Raw genomic sequence first — 17,121 nt, 5'->3', positions numbered from 1 at the left:
TATACTTCTCCACTATGCACAAACAAATTTTAGTTCATAATATAATTCATGTAAGAAAACACAAGCATTTTTACATTGCTGTAGCTGTGTATGTTGAATAATCTCAGAAGCATGAGTTTTCAGTGCCATATTAATTCTGACATCTGTATAAGAGCTTTTTTTGTCAATCTGAAATCTGTTTATACTCTTACTTTTAATTATATTTTGGGTTTTCTGAAGTCTACTTTCACCTTTGCTCATCAAGATAATAAAATGCCCAGAAGCCTTAGTGCAACCCAGTAATTCCATGTGTAATCATTAAAATTAACTTAATGATTCTGTCATGAAATGTTTTATTCAATTTACACAAAATGTGAGTATTTTGATCAGAGAAGATAAGAGAATACGTATGAAAATAAAAATTTTAATATTTTTTCCAAATTTCTTGAATTTAATTTTTAAAATGACTCAGAATTTAAGTTGCAAAATGCAAATGATAATGAATATAAACATCAGAAATAAATGTTATTTAAATAAAATAGTCTCATAATTTAACTTGAAATTTTAGTGAAATCTTACACTTAAAAATTAAATCCTTTGTAAAATTGATCTTTGTATTTGTCATTTACATTTTGCAGTTGTAATTTAAAAGAATCAGGATCATGCTTCAGATATATATCTGCCCTGATATATGTGCAAATTTTAAATAAATATGAATCAATTCATGCTGCAAAATATTGTTCAGTTTTCTTTTGCAGCTTTTACGTACTGCACTAACTCGTGCCTCTGAAGTAGTAACTTGACCCAAAGTGGAGTGAGAAGATGGTGATCAGTAGAATGAGATTTTCTTTTTCAGCATTATGCCCCCTGCCACATGTGCTGTGACAACGGTTCAATAAGGTGATTGGTTGCTGTACTCTACTTCCACTTGCCAGCTCCTCCCTGCACTCTGAAACAGTATCAGTGAAGATGTCAGCAGCAATGTGATCTGTCAGTCTTAGCAATCTCAGGCAATGCTGAGTTTCTGGTATAAGGACATAGCTGATCTGCAGAAGCAGGAGCCTGAGCAGTGCTCCTCGTGAGAGTGGATGGGAGGGTGCAGTCTTCATGCACCAAGCCAACAATGACTCTTTTTCCCAAGTTTCAGAGAAATCCAGGAACATGTATGAATCTGTTTTGTGTTCAGGACATGGGAGTGCCCAAAACACAGAAAACAGTCCAGGGTTGCTCTCCCGATGGGGCTTATGGGTAGTAAATCCAGCTGAAATACTGTGATTATCATTTTGACTTCACAGATGAGGAAAATCAGCCATGATTGGGGGTGAAAGGTTATGCTCAGCATCACAAACCTAAGGAGGGGTATATGTCTCAGATTCCAACCAGGAGGTCTGGCTCCAGTCCTATGCTTTCTTACTTACAATGTCTCCAGAAAAATCTGTCAGGAAATATCAGAATGCCTTTATTCAGTCCAGTAACTAAGACTACAACTAAACAAAAGCGAATTTATAATTTTCAGAAGAAACTCTTGTTACTCTGCTCTGCAAATGAGTTGTTAAAGGGAATAGTTGTGCCTTTTCCTTTCGAATCATCAGTGCAGGCTAACCAAAGGGTTCCATTCAAAGAAGGAAAAGTGGGAAAAATTATTCTTCTTTGCAATTAGATGCCTCTGTAGAAAATGAGCTAATGCAAGGAGACTGCGGGTTAAAACTAGGGCACCTGTTTCCTTTGCCTTTTCTCTTCTCTGTCTTTTTTAACCATCCCAAAGCTTATCCTTGGCAGATGCTGCATAATAGCAGCAAAGCCACTCTAGAGGGAGTCACTTACCCATTTCCTCAGCTCCAAAAGTAACCCAGTTGTTAAGAAGAAATTAAGTTATGCTAATGTCTCAAACCCCTGCCAAAACGTTCCTTGGGATCTCCATTAACATTTAATATATTCTAGCTGCATCAATATAAATTTTAGCATTGATGTAGTAATTGAAGATCTGCAATATCCTTTAAAGATTGCTTTTATATTAATCTGCTAATGGAAATCAAGGTGAGCAGGGTGTTATTAGACTGAGCAATGTCAGCTACATACTAAGAATGTTCCAAGGAGCAAATGTATGGGAGTTGAAATTGCTCATATGACCTTCACTAAGTGTTCAGATATTAGATACGATTGCACTGATTCCAAAGCACTTTAACTCGGAGAGAAACTCAGAAAAGGTGTCTGGAAAATGTTGCTCAGGATTAGGGTCTGGGCATCATGGAATACCCCTTGTCTATACAGTCTTGATATAGTAAAGACAATATTCTACTAGTTCTATTCCTGTCCTCCTAGTATTCAGATGGTAACACACTATGATTCAGTAAAGTCCCAGGAAAGACTATATACTCCTGGAGAGCAGTCTGTTGCTGTATCTCTAAGGAATCACAGCACTCTGAGATTTCCTCAAATCCATCGATTTCGAGTAGTGGCATTTCAAACATTAAGGCCTGTTAAAAGAAGATTGAGGAGGGGGTGATGGAGAAAGGCTTCAGTGTCCTTCCTTAGGCATCTCTGTGTGGAGCAAGCCCTGTCCTTACTGGAGAAAGGGACAAAGACTGTACAGCATTGGCAACGCTCTTGCATTGTCATCTCTTTGCTAATGCTGCAGTGTGTGATGTCATGGACTCCAGGGACCTATGCCGTCCTAGATGATAATGTGCCAATAATGCCAATGGAATTTTGTCGGGAAGGTCCTTTCATTTACACCACCGTGTTTTAAACAAGATCATCATTTCTTTAAGGTTTAGAATAGAAACTATTTTCCCTTGTCCTGAAAAGAGATAGCTATTGTCTCTTAACATACTTCCTAGACCTGCAGAATGTTGTGTTGGGAAGACACTGTTAGTTGGCTACATGTTTCAGTTTCTTTTCCTGATGCTGTCATAAAATATTCTGACAAAAACAACTCAGTGGAGAACGGTTCGTTCTGCTTCACAGTTCAAGAATACAGTCTGTTTCAGTGGGTAGGACAAGGCAGTGGGAGCTTGAAGCAGCTGGTCACACCTCTACTATCAGGAAGCAGAAAGCTATCACTGAATGCTAACACTCAGCTCCTTATTTCTTTTGTACAATCCCCAGTCCAGCAAGGGATGCCACAGTCCACAGCAGGCAATCTTCTCATCTCAACATAACCACCTACAGGCACACACAGAGGTCTGTCTCCCAGGTGACTCCAGATTTTGTCTAGTTGGCACTAAGCATCGTATCAGAGGTTGGAGTGATGACTCCGTGGTTAAGAGTGCGTACAGCTCTAGCAGAGGACTCTACTTTGGTACCCAATTCCCATTCAGGGAGCTTACAACCACCTATAACTTCAGCTCTAAGTGATCCTTCATCTTCTTGTTGATTCCAATGGTACTGCACTCATGTACACATGACCCCGTCAAGCCCCCATTGACATAGTAAAAATACAAAATAAATCTTAAACATCATTCTGAATTTTCCCTCATCCTCTCAGAATGTCCATATTTAGTTTCCTGAAGGTGGAAGTACAAGAAAAAGCTGAAGGAAGCCAAGCATCTGACTCATTCTTACCTACCATCAGGAAAGGAAAGAGAAAATATTTCCTTGTGGAAGAAATGAGCCAGGAATGCTAGTTTCAGACACCTTTTAGCAATGCAGAGCCACAAAGGGACCCAGATGCCAACAGAACATCAACAGAGAGCCAATCCTGGGCAGAGCATGCAAGGTCAAGAGCTAAAGTTCCAGAACACCAGCAAGAGTGCTTTAGGGCTGGGAGAGGATGCAGGGCAGGCTGGGCACAGGGGCATGTGTCTCCTGTCATTGTTCCAGCCTCGGAACTTGAATGTTCTGCCAGAAAGTCCTAAGGCAGAAGAAGTTTATTTTTCTTAATACAACAAGCAAAATACAAATCTACCATACTGGCCAAACCCTAGCTGCAAATCAGTTCACAAAGCAGTCTTCCACACATGGCTAGTCCTAAGAATTACCAAGGACCTGTCCAAAGCACACACTCCCGGCATTGTTGTCCCTTGGAGATTCTGATGTGGGTCGAGACTGAAAGGGCTCCAAGAATTTTTGGTTTCCATCCTCCAAGTGATTCTAGAGATCCCACAGGTTGGGGGTTGGGGGAAATACAGAATATGGGTTTTGCTGTGGTGCAAGTCTCCTTATCATGTACCTGAGGCAAGGATTTTATTTAATACCTCAGATGTTCAAGTATGTCATGTATAAAGCATGAATGCTAAATTGACTCCTAGGACCAGGGGAGTTGGTTCAGTGGTTATAAGAGCATTTGCTGCTTTGCAGAGGACCTGGCTTTGGTTCCCAACACCCACATGATGGCTCACAACCAGCCCTAAATATAGTTCCAGGACATCTGATGCAGGCACCAGGCATGCACGTGGTGCACATAGGCACATGCAGAGAAAACACTCACATGCGTAATACAAAATAAATAAATCTAAAAGAATTTTAATTACCTTCTAAAATCACTCCCACCATGAACATGGAGTGACCTGAACTCAGTAACCACCTATCCATAACTTCCTTATAGTATTCAAGATGTTAAGTCTTGGTATATGGCACATGTTTAGACAGAAGACTAGATTATCACTTGCTTTACAAAGAACAATCTTAGAATTTACAAAGGGGTGAGAAATAACTAAGGAGAGCCCAGATGTCAGACTGCATTTGCTAAATATAACTACTACCAGAGGAACCCCAAGGAGGTACATAGAGCCTGAAATACAGTTATTGCCTCTGCCTCTGGACTACATGTAGTCTGTGCACATGGGTGCTTATTTCTGCCTCATTTATCCCCCGCTGTCTTCTAACTCTATTGTGTCCACCACCTGGACACTTTTTAACTGGCTTTGGTTTGCCTTTTGAGAATATAGTGTTACATTTCTCCTCTTCCTGGATTGCAGATTCCCCTCACATTGCAAACTTGCTACAGCATACACAGGTACCACATCTCCCTTCCAGACTCCTCATAAGGACCCTTCTCCTGAGGGAAGACTCAGAGTGCTGAGAGTGGCTTGAGTTTTGAAATGGTGCCTTTTTACATTGCAGATCTCAATCTCGTTTCAGAGGAAGTCATGGAACTCTTCCAAACCCTGAACAAGGATTTCCATGAGCACTAACAAAGCATGAACTTGCATTTCTGCTCAGGCATGTGTAAATGTGAGTTCCCAACCTGATCAGGTTCTGAAGAAGTAAGCTTGAGGAAGAGGCTAGGAAACAAGGAAAAACAAAATAAAGGAAGGACTCCTAATAAGAAATAAAGGGAGAAGAGAAATTGACTGTGATTTCTGCCTCCCAATTTACCTTCCAGACCCACCTTAGCTCTTAAGGGTCTCTTAGAACTGAGAGGCTCAGTTTTAGTAAAAATGTGAATGAGATGGCTAAATGAGATTTTAAAAAATGGGACATTACCTATCTATAGAATGTGTCTTAGTGACTGTAGTCCAGTCCCACCTTCCTGGGAAGAGCCTGGAGGATACTCATAAGAATAATGATACTACCGTGAGGACTGTGCCCCAAGAATGCTCCCTTCTGTGGCTGCTCTGGGTCTGGGTATATATGCAATGGAGGGAAAGGTAATAGAGACTTAGTAGGACAGGCGTATCTGCTTAATTCACTCTGAACACACCAGGCAAGGTAGGGAAGACTCAAAAGGTAGAGGGGTTTGTTGTTATGTATGGCATGGCAAGCATGTTATAGTCCTGGAGCAGTAATTTCCAGAGCTGCCCATATATCTGATAGTAACACCTGCTGTCATAGAGATACAGTGGTCACCACCTCACCCTGAAAAACACTAATGTTCAGAGAGGCTTTGACTTAAAGACAAAATAATGAAGAAAAGTGCAGTGATTTCACTTGTAAATCCACCTATCTTGTCTTCCCACTCCATCATGCAGACCATCTTAGTTGCCCTACATTTGTAGAAAAGGAGACTCCTTGAGGAAATGTTTGCACCCTATTTTCTGCCCTTATTTGGAGAAGTCTATGCCGATGAGTTACACTCCAGTGTGTTGAACTCTGACCAATGACGTATTTGAGGGGAAGAAAAAAAAAACGTTCTCACTCTTAAACCTGAACAAAAATAAATATTGTTTTTTAATGTATTTCTATAATGCCTGATCATGAGCAATCAAGCAAGCCTGAGAAAAAGGCAGATTCAATGAAAGATCACAAAGTAGAAAGGTGAGAAAAACCTTGTGTCCTTGATGACGTCATTGAGCTGCTGAACAGAGCATCCAGGAAGCTGCCCTACTCATCACTCTCATTAGGTAGTATAACAAATGCCCATGGCATTCGTTAGTGAACTGGGTTATATGTTAACTGCAAATGGAAACATCCTGACAGACATAAACTGCATGGTAGAGGTAAAACAGATGAAGCACCAGCTCAGGATGGTATAGAGAGAACACCGTGTCAGTTTATGAGCAATTCCAATGACCCAGAAATGAAGGGGCCACCCGTAAAAGCATGCACGCACACATTGGGTTTTTCAAACTAGCATCTGAAAAACACTGCAGAGTCGAGTACTTTCCTAACTGTAACCATCATGCCCCCGCCCTCTGGGAGTCCCAAAGTCTCACAAGACTCCCTTACATGGACTGCTCATTAAAATTGGGAGAAAGCTTAAAAATACTGACACCTGGGCCATCCTTGGGGATTCTGACTTAATTGGTCCAGGAATTTTAACAGAGATTTTTTAAAAAGCTCTCAAGGTAGTTCTACCCAGCAGGCAACGTCAAGAGTGGCTAACCAATACCTTTCAGCAGAAAACAAGCAAAAGGCATTGTTTCAAATATTAGATTACCTCAGGAGATAATCCAGGCTTGGCCACATCACAGGGACACACAAGATCCCCTTTCCTCAGGAATATTCTATTGTTTTAAAGAATAGAGAAGGGAACAGTGGGAGCATAAGTCAGAGTAACAAAACCTCAAGCAACTTGGTTCTGAGGCTGTTTGGTGACAAAGGAAGAGCTGGAACCTTTAACGGATCACTTCAGTTACCTGGAACTGTAGGAAATTATGTACTGACTCTAACCAGTCAAGTTGCTCCTTGTACATAAGACAGGACCAACTCTCCCTTTATTTTCCTCCCGGTCATGGTAAGGATGAATGAAATAATTTGTGTGATGTTTTGCAAACAGTAAAGCATCATTCCTGTCTGAGGTATTGTGTTTAGTGAGGGAGCAGGTACAACCATGATCATTTCCAGAGTGCCACCCACTTGTTATTCTCTGCCTGAAGCACTGCAATTGTTCAGGGTTTCTGACTTTGTCACTCATTAGATTCTTCTTTGGGGGACACCAACGCTGGACTTTTCCTTCACATTCCAATTTAATCTCTCCACAGTGCAAAGTGGCTACTGGTCCTTTGTAAAGCTCTTCTGCCTGTCTCATGGTCAGCTGAGGACCTCCAAATCCAGACTCACCTACACTGTGGTGTTCTGTAAGCTGTTCTCCCTTCCCTATTTGTTCCAAGAGCCTTGGCTCTGACCTCCTGTTGGACAGGGAGTCCCAGCCAACTGTGATGCCTAGCTCCCTTAGAGAGAACAGCTTAGGGACTCGGCCCTGAACTCCTAGCTGTTTTATAACATTAACTCTGGAGTCAGGTGAGAGCTGTCTCCACTGAGTCATTGTCCTCTGGGATGAGGTTATTGCTTGCACCTCCCAGCCCCAGATGCCTCCTGGACAGTTCATTCCATTGACAAACTGCTGAGGCGGCTCTTACCTGGACCCTCTGGGATGTGTAGATCTCATCCACTCACCACCTGCAGGTCACTTAGAGGCCAGGCAGCAAATGTCACGTGGGAAGGGATGTTCTTTCCATCCCAGTGTCCTATTGTCCTGTCTGCAATTACATTTACTGCCTTAGGAAAACAGTCCAGGATCATCTCCCACTCTTGCAATTAGAGGAATCAATAAGGGCAGGAAGGCCAGTTCTCACTCAGGTGGAGCCTGGTACCACTTCTGCACTTGAACTTCATGTAGATGGGCAGGTCTTAAAAAAGCTGATGACCCAGTATGGTTTAGGATTGTGAGGTCTCAGGAGACCTGCAATCCTATGCAGCATGAGAAGGATTGTCTCAAATTGCTGCTGGCAGCTATCCCCCAGCCCCAGTACACAGGCACTCTGTGTCTTGGTCCTCAGTTAGTAGTTTTCCTTTTATTGTGGTTGTGGGTATTCAGATCATTAAGTCACTCTGCAAATTGTGAACTCCCAAATGGGAGAGCGTAGTTTTGCTTCACCTTAGAATCAGATGGGAGCTGACAATCACCGAGTCTCGGGAACAATGGGTGAGTGGTTGAACTGTGAAGAAGCTAAAGAGGGTTTGAAAGGATGAATGTTTCAGAAAGCTTCTCCCTCTGCCTTTGGAGAAACGATCTCCATGGCAACAACACAGCAGTTCTTCAAGCAGCTAGTCCTCTACCCCTCTATCCTTAAGTGAACAGACTTGCTTGGCCTCTACCTCTTTCATGGATGTGTGATGAGTATTCTGTCAACTGTCACTGGGATGCGACTCTTCCAGTGCACTCCACCATGGTGCCTCCACCCTCTGAGCAAAGGCTCTCTTTGCTTGTGTCATCTGCTGTTTTAAATTGTTTCCTGTGTTCCTCCACAGCAGAAACAGGATGTAGCTGACAGCACCCCTTCGTGATATTGCTTCTTCAGGATGACATCTCTGAGTGATGCTCTGATCTCCACTGGCAAGGCACAAAGGCTGGGGAAAGCAGACTTCTGGGAGGAGTGACAAACTGCACACTGAGATACTCTGAACAAGCAATGTCATCTAGAATCTTCTCAAGCACTGAAATTCCCTATGACAGAGACCTCTAGATTTTAACTCTCTGTAATACTTTTAGCAGAGTAAAACCTGTGTATGATAAAACAACTTCTTTTATTGATAGCTACTTCATTTGAAAGGTTTGCCTTCTCCCTTAAGTTTCAAAAACAACAGCATTTCATTCTTAAATAAAAAATGGTGATGAAAGACCAGTACACCACTCACACTTGTTCAATCAAGTGGGTTCTGGTTGGCCCCGAACATCTAAGTCTAGACTGTTCTCCAAGTAGGGTCTACTTTCTAGTTTGCCCCTGCACCCCTAACCTGAACTTGACTTTGTCATGTGTCTGCTTTCCCATGGGGTATTCAGTGACATTGCAGGATTATTTTCAAACTTCAGCTGAGAAAAAAAGGACCTTGAGAGTCTATGTGACATTCTGACTCAACTTAGATAGCTCATCTGTCCAAAAAGAATTCAAAGTGGCTTAAAAATTGGTCATTTATATATTGATTGTCAAATAAATGTTTAGAAATGGGAGAAAATAGATAAACAAGCCAGGCAAGCTGATAGAATTGTTATCAAGTACAAATATTCCTTGTTTTGTTCTCTGCTGCTAGGGCAGGAGAACCATGAGAAATTAGTACACTCTTATTACTGGAGAGGAAAGGATAGAGAAAAAGCCACATTCCAGGAGAGGCAAAGTCCTTTTGAACCTGGTTGTAAAACTGAACTGTAATTTTTAAAAGAGACTTTGAAAATTGGCAATGACCTTGACAGCAGATTTTATGGCAGATTTTACTGCAAATACAGCAAAATGAATTTCATATGGTGCTTTGTTTATCACCTACAAAATTTAAGCTGTAGATTATTTTTAAGAACTGTAAATGTCTGTTTTCTCTCCATGGACTGGATCATGGAGCTGTATAAAACTAGAAAGAAGTTATTATCTCATGTTTTCAAATTTCAAACAATGGAAGTTGGGTGTGGTTAAGAGGTTCTCCCAATTATCACACAGCCAAAAACAACAGAGCTGGGACTTGGGTCCAAATTTAATGTTTTAAATTCTGAAGACAAGGTGCTAAATATAATTACATTAAGGCAATTTTGTAAATTGTCCCAAATACAGACTTCCAATGATCCAACAGAAGACAGCAACACCGAGTTAATCTTGAGTAAATGGATGATAAGAGCATTTTTCTCGAGAAGTACTTGCTAAATTGGACCTCTGATAAAAATCTAAGTAGCACATACTTGCAGATGTATACTAACAAGGTGCGCTGATCAACAGTAGCCTATTTGGGAGTAGTTCCGGGATGTAATACAACCAGGCCAGAGGATTATAACTAGGTATCAGCTTTTCCCCTTAATCATATCCACCACTTTCCAACCAGATTCACAGCCTTGAAGTCAAATAATGTATTCCATGTGTTTATCCTTTAAATATTTCTTGAAGTCAAGGGTTATCAATTGCCTTGTGCATGCTCCTGAATGTGTGTGTGTGTGTGTGTGTGTGTGACAGAGAGAGAAAGAGAGAGAGAGAGAGAGAGAAAGAGAGAGAGAGAGAGAGAGAGAGAGAGAGAGAGAGAGAGCAGGTCCACACAAGAGGTTGAAACCCAGTGTCTTCCTCCATCACTCTCCACGTTATGTTTTTGAGACAGGATCTCTCACTGAACCTGAAGCTCATTGTTTCAACTAAGCTGGCCCAGCCTTGTTGGTAAACAATTCCCCAGGATCTGGGTTCCCTACTTCATAGCTCTGGGATTACAGGTGGCTGTACCTGTAATGCCCCACTTTCACATAGCTACTATGGATCTGAACTCAGGTCTTCATGCCTGCAAAGCAAGCACTTTACCCCTGGGCCACCTCTGTAGCTCCTAGGATACTGACATTTTAACCTGATGTAGAATAGTCCCTCTGTGTCTGATGCTTATCAAGGGATTGTATGGACCCTGGGAGAAACACCATGGAATAGGATGATGTAGCACTCCTTCTAGACTGCATGCTACTCTGAAAGCAAGCTGAGGTTATCCTTCTCAGGAGAAGCACCAAAAGACACACTTCACACAGAGATAAATTCCTCCTGTCTCGGTGTTCTATTTTATTTTCCAAGGCAGTAGCTTACATCCATTAAACACTGACTTCCTGTCCTCAGCAGTGTCCCCGAAGCATTGGAACTTAATGAACTCATCTGTGACTCATTCAAACAGCACCCGAATAAAGGTTTGGCTGGAAAATGCTAGATTCTTTCCACAAGGTTAATACTATCTTGAAAAAAAAGAACAAAAAACAAAAGAAGAAAGTTAGAACATATTCAATTTATTGTCAGTAACTAAGTCAAAGGCTTACACTGTGTGTGTAATATGTAATACATATTATACAAAAAGACTGGCTCACACAGAAGAGAGTAAGCATGAATAGAATATTCCATAAACCTCATACATTGAATTTAATTGGACATACACACACACACACACACACACACACACACACACACACACACACCCTTAAATCATTTATTTTAAATGTATTCAAACAGTTAAGGGAAACCATGTTGTACAAAAAGGCAGGAAAAACTAGTATTAACATCAAATAAAGAATTTTAATAAAGATATATACATTGTAGAATGAAGAAAAATTGTACAGTTTAACAGTACAAATTAGATGACACTTCATCAGAAAGGAATGAAAAGATAGTAAAGAAAGTGTTGAGAGACTCTGGCACTCCAGAAGGCATACCACCTGCACATAACAGGAGAGTCAAAAGAACGGAAAAGCTGAAAAGAGACAAAGCAAAGTACATTTGAATAAATAATGGTCATAGATTTCCATTTTAAAATTGGGTCACATTTTTTCTTGATATCTAGTTTTTAGTTTGTGGTAATATAAATGTAATTGGCCCCTATAATCTCATAGGGAGTGGCATAATTAGGAGGTGTGGCCTTGTTGGAGGAAGTGTGTCAGTGTGGGGATGAGCTTTGAGGTCTCATATGCTCAAGTTACACCCAGTGTCTCAATCGATCAAAATGTACAATTCTCAGCTCTTTCTCCAGCACCATATCTGCATGCCACCGTGTCGCACCATGATGATACTGGATTGAACCTCTGAAACTGTAAGCTTCCCCAATTAAATGTCTTCCTTTATAAGAGTTGGTGTCTCTTCACAGCAATAGAAACCTTAAAACATTATTTATATATTTTGGATATTAATCCTCTATCAGATGGGTAGTTGGTTAAAAAAAAAAACTTTGGTCACTCTGTGAGCTCCTGCTTTGTCCAAATGACAGTGTCCTCTGCAGTGCAGAAGTGTCTCAGTTTCATGAGGTTCCATTTTATTAGTTGATGATCTATCTTAGTGCCTGTGCTAACAATCTTTCTTCTGTTAAGAAAGTCTTTTCCTGTGCCAATAAGTTCCAGGCTATTCCCCACTTTCTCTTCCATCTGGTTCAGTGTATCTGGTGTTAAGTTGAGGTCATTGGTTCATTTGAACTTCAGTTTTGTGCAGGGTGATGAGAGTATATCCATTTGCATTCTTCTCCATGCAGCCGTCCAGTTTGGAAGCATCATTTGTTGAACATACTATCTTTTCCCGGGGTGTGTGTGTCTCTGTTTTCTTTATTAAAATTCATGTGCCCATAGGTGTGTGGATCTATGTCTGGGTCTCCAATCCAATTCCATCGATCAACATGTCTGCTTTTGTGTCAATGTCATGCTGTTTTTGTTGCTATATCTCTGTTCTACTCCACGTCTTCATAGGCTCTCTGCAGGTACTTCCTCATTTCTGTATTCACGAGTTTGACGGGCCCATGATTTCAAGCAAGGGTAGGGGCTGGGGACATGGAGTTCATTACTCTCAGGGATCCCTGAAATTCAAACCCTATCATTGTAATGAGAAATTTCAGTTTGTATGTTTCATTGCCTCCTCACTGGGTTCTGTGTTTTGGTGGGAGGGGCTGTATTTGGAAATATTTGCATTCTGCTGGCTGAAAATGTTGCAGTTTTTATGACTCTAAATGCATGCTTTGGGTATTTATTATGTTTCTCCTACATCTTTGATATTGTTTACAGCAAATGTGTGAGCAATGAGAACAGAACAAAACTTCTGATCCCCAAATAAATCAGTGAAGGGGAAAGTTCCAGGAGCATTTTGGAAACTGAAAGGGATAAATTTCAACTACATCCAAGAAATGAGAATAAACTCATAACAATGTGCCAGGGGCAAATAAACAAACATTCCACTGGAAGACAGCTTCTCTTAATTAATTATCTTTGGTGTTTAACACCAGTTTCTACAAGCTAGATTGTATCTGCAGCCACTAGAATCAATAGTTTTCTGTCTCTGGCAAGCATTATTCTTTTTAGCTGCTACAAGGAAACATAAAGCTCTAAAACCTCTCAATATCTGTGTCTGGCTGTCTCACTGCTCTTTTTATGTGCTTCTATTTGGAAACACCATTTGTGTTCTCTCTGATTGTTTCTCCAATGCTTTGTCTTTTCTGAAAATATTTCATCACATTATCTAAAAACAGACACTGTCAGTAATCCAAGTTTCATTAACAAACGGACACACTGTCTGAAATCATTAGTAGAATAATTTTAGGCAAGGTAGGTTTTGTAACTAGTAACTAGTTGAACATTCTGTGTTAAAATCAATTAACCTAGAAGGACATAGCATGGACAGCATGTCTCCATCCACCTCTGAGTTCTTAATTCTTTAGGTCTTCCTTTGTTCAAAAATATATTTCTCATTTATTATTTTCAAAGTTTGCTCAGTTAGGACATAGGAACACATTTTTCTTGCTCACATGTATTCACACGTATGACCAACATATTTTTCACTTGCTATGCATCATACTATTGATCTTTCCCATTGTACATTTTCATAAGCTGTATGTTATTACTCTGTATTTTAAAATATCCACAGTTTATGGGGCTTTAGAAATGGCTCAGTGGTTGAGAGTGCACACTGCTCTTCTAAAGAACCAGGGTTCGATTCCCAGAATACACATGGTGGATTACAACTGTCCATAACTCCATTTCCATGAAATCCATTGATACCCTTTTCTGGCTTCCGTGGGCACCAGGCATGTAGGTATGTGCCTGCAGCCAAGCAAAACACCCATATACATATATGAAAACTAAATAAGTCTTTTCTTATTAAGTAATTAAAAACCCACAGTTTGATTCAACAATTTCTTCCTAATGGGCTTCTGTATCTACATTTTACTGAAATTTCAAATTTACAAATTAAATTTCATGTTTCAAAATTTAAGATGTGATTTAAATTTTTGGCTTAAATAGATTGTGCCCATTTACTTAAAAGAGAGTGTTTTCCTAAGTAACAATGACAGCATAAGACAAAAATGGATTAGGATGGATATAAGAAGAACACAGGCGGTTTCCAGGAGAAGGTCTGGGCATCAGCACTCACATCCATACAAGAAACTGAGCAAGCTGTCATTAGACCCATGAAAGGCTTGAGGTCACAGGATAAACTACTACTCTGAAGTCAGAAGCAAAAAACAGACAACAAAAACTACAGCAGAGACTGTCTTAGCCTGAGAGGAAGCCACTGGAGCCATCTTCTGAGAAATACTAGCTGTCAGGTAGACAGCTTGCATGAAGCTGGCTGTGGCCTAGCAAGAAAATTAGGAACTCCAGGGAAGGGGAGGTTTTTAAATTTTCATTTTCTTTACCTCCAAAATCCCTATTAGAAACTCATGAAGAGTCATAGAAAAACAATATATTCTTGTCTCCCTGGAAGAAGAGTAACTCTCAAATATACCAAGATAATTCCCCATATGGAAGACCTGATTCAGAGATTGGATCACCTACAACATCTACCCACCATCCACTGTCTCAGGACTTACAACAATCATAAAAGTTGTAACTCACAGTCACACACTCACTTATTAATTGTCAATCTCAGTGTCTATGCTACAGGTGTAATGTTCAGGTAGCTGTCTCCTATACCAATTCATTCAAGGATACTTCCCACTTTCTCTTCTAAGAGGTTCAGTGTAGTTAGATTTATGTTGAGGTCTTTGATCCATTTGGACTTAAGTTTTGTTCATGGTGATAGACATGGATCTATCTGCAGTCTTCTACATTTCAGCATCCAGTTATGCCAGCACCATTTGTTGCAGATGCTTTCGTTATTCCATTGTATAATTTTAGCTTCTCTGTCAAAAATCAGGTGTTCGTAGGTGTGTGGGTGAATATCAGGGTTTTCACTTGGATTCCATTGGTCTACCTGTCTATTTTCATGCCAATACCAAACTGTTTTCAGGACTATATCTCTATAATAGAGCTTGGAGTCAGGAATGGTAATGCCTCCAGAAGTTCTTTATTGTACAGGGTTGTTTAGACTATTCTGGGTCTCTTGTTTTTCCATATAAAGTTGAGTATTATTTATTCAAGGTCTGTGAAGTATTGTGCCAGTATTTTGATGGGAATTGCATTGAATCTGTAGATTACTTTTGGCAAGATTGCCATTTTTACTATGTTGATCCATTTTTACTATGTTGATCCAAGAGCATGGGAGATCTTTCCATTTCCTGGTATCTTTTTTAATTTCTTTCTTTAAAGACTCAAAATTCTGGCTATGCAGGTCTTTCACTTGTTTGGTGAGTGTTACCCCCAAGATATTTTGTGTTGTCTGTGGCTATTGTAAAGGGTAATGTTTCTCTGATTTCTTTCTCAGCCTTCTTATTGTCTGCATAGAGTAGAGCTACTGATTTTTTTTTTTTTAGTTAATCTTGTATCCTGCTACTTTGCTGAAGGTGTTTATCAGCTGAAGGAGTTCCCTGGTGGAGTTTTTCCGGGCACTTATGTAAACTGCAAACTCATATCATCTGCAAACAGTGAAAGTTAGACTTCTTCCTTTCCAATTTGTATCCCCTTGATCTCCTTTAGTTGTCTTATTGCTCTAGCTAGAACTTCAAGTACAATAATGAAGAGATATGGAGAGAAGGCAAAGGTCACAGTCAGCAAGACAAAACATCAGCCCACAGAATGGGAAAGGATATTCACCAACCCCATATTCAACAGAGTGCTGATCTTCAAAATTTACAAAGAACTCAAGAAGCTACTTTCCAAAATCCCAAATAATCCAATTAAAAAGTGGGGAAAAGAACTAAATAGAGAATTCTCAATAGAAGAATCTAAAATGGCTGAAAGACACATAAAAAAGTGCTCAAGGGGCTGGAGAGATGGCTCAGCGGTTAAGAGCACTGACTGCTCTTCCAGAGGTCCAGAGTTCAATTCCCAGCAACCACATGGTAGCTCACAATCACCTTGAATGAGATCTGGTGCCCTCTGCTGGCATGCAGGCAGAAAACTGTATACATAATAAAATAAAATCTTTAAAAAAAAAAAAAGAAGAAGAAAAGAAAGTGTTCAACATCCTTAGCCATCAGGGAAATGCAAATCAAAACAACTCTGAGATAGCATCTTACTCCTGTCAGAATGGTTAAAATCAAAAACACCAATTATGCTGGGAAGGATGTGGAGAAAGGGGAACACTCCTCCACTGCTGATGGGATTGCCAACTCATACAACCACTTTGGATATCAGTACGGCAATTCTCAGGAAAATGGGAATGAGTCTGCCACAAGGTCCAGCAATTCCACTCCTAGGCATATACCCAAAAGATGCACATTCATACAACAAGGACATCTGTTCAACTATGTTCATAGCAGCCTTATTTGTAATAGCCAGAACCTAGAAGCAAAAAGATGCCCCTCAACTGAAGAATAGATACAGAAAATGTGGTACATATACACAGTGGAGTCCTGCTCAGCAGGAAAACAAAAACAAAAACAAAAACAAAACAAAAACCAATGGAATCTTGAAATTTGCAGGCAAATGGATGGAACTAGAAGAAACCATTCTGAGCAAGGTAACCTAGTCACAAAATGGCAAACATGGTACGCACTCACTCATATATGGATTTTACACATAGAGCAAAGGATTACCAGACCACAATCCACACCACCAGAGAAGCTAGGAAACAAGGAGGACCCTAAGAGAGACATACATGGTCCCTGGAGAAGGGGAAAGGGACAAGATCTCCTGAGCAAATTGGGAGCATGGGGGGAGGGGAGAGGGAGCTAGAAGAATGAGAAGGGGAAAAGAGGAGGGATGAGGAGGACATAAAGGAGCAGGAAGGTTGTGTAGGGGGAAGAATAGAGGAGAGAAAAATAAGAGATACCATCAGAGAGGGAGCCATTATAGGTTTAAAGAGAAATTGAGCACTAGGGAAATGTCCAGAAATCTACAAGGATGACACCAACTAAACATCTAAGCAACAGAGGAGAGGCTACCTTAAATGCCCTCCCCTGATAATG

This window comes from Cricetulus griseus (assembly GCF_003668045.3).
Source record: "Cricetulus griseus strain 17A/GY chromosome 1 unlocalized genomic scaffold, alternate assembly CriGri-PICRH-1.0 chr1_1, whole genome shotgun sequence".
In the NCBI taxonomy this organism is placed as follows: Eukaryota; Metazoa; Chordata; class Mammalia; order Rodentia; family Cricetidae; genus Cricetulus; species Cricetulus griseus.
Note: the sequence above shows the minus strand (reverse complement) of the source record.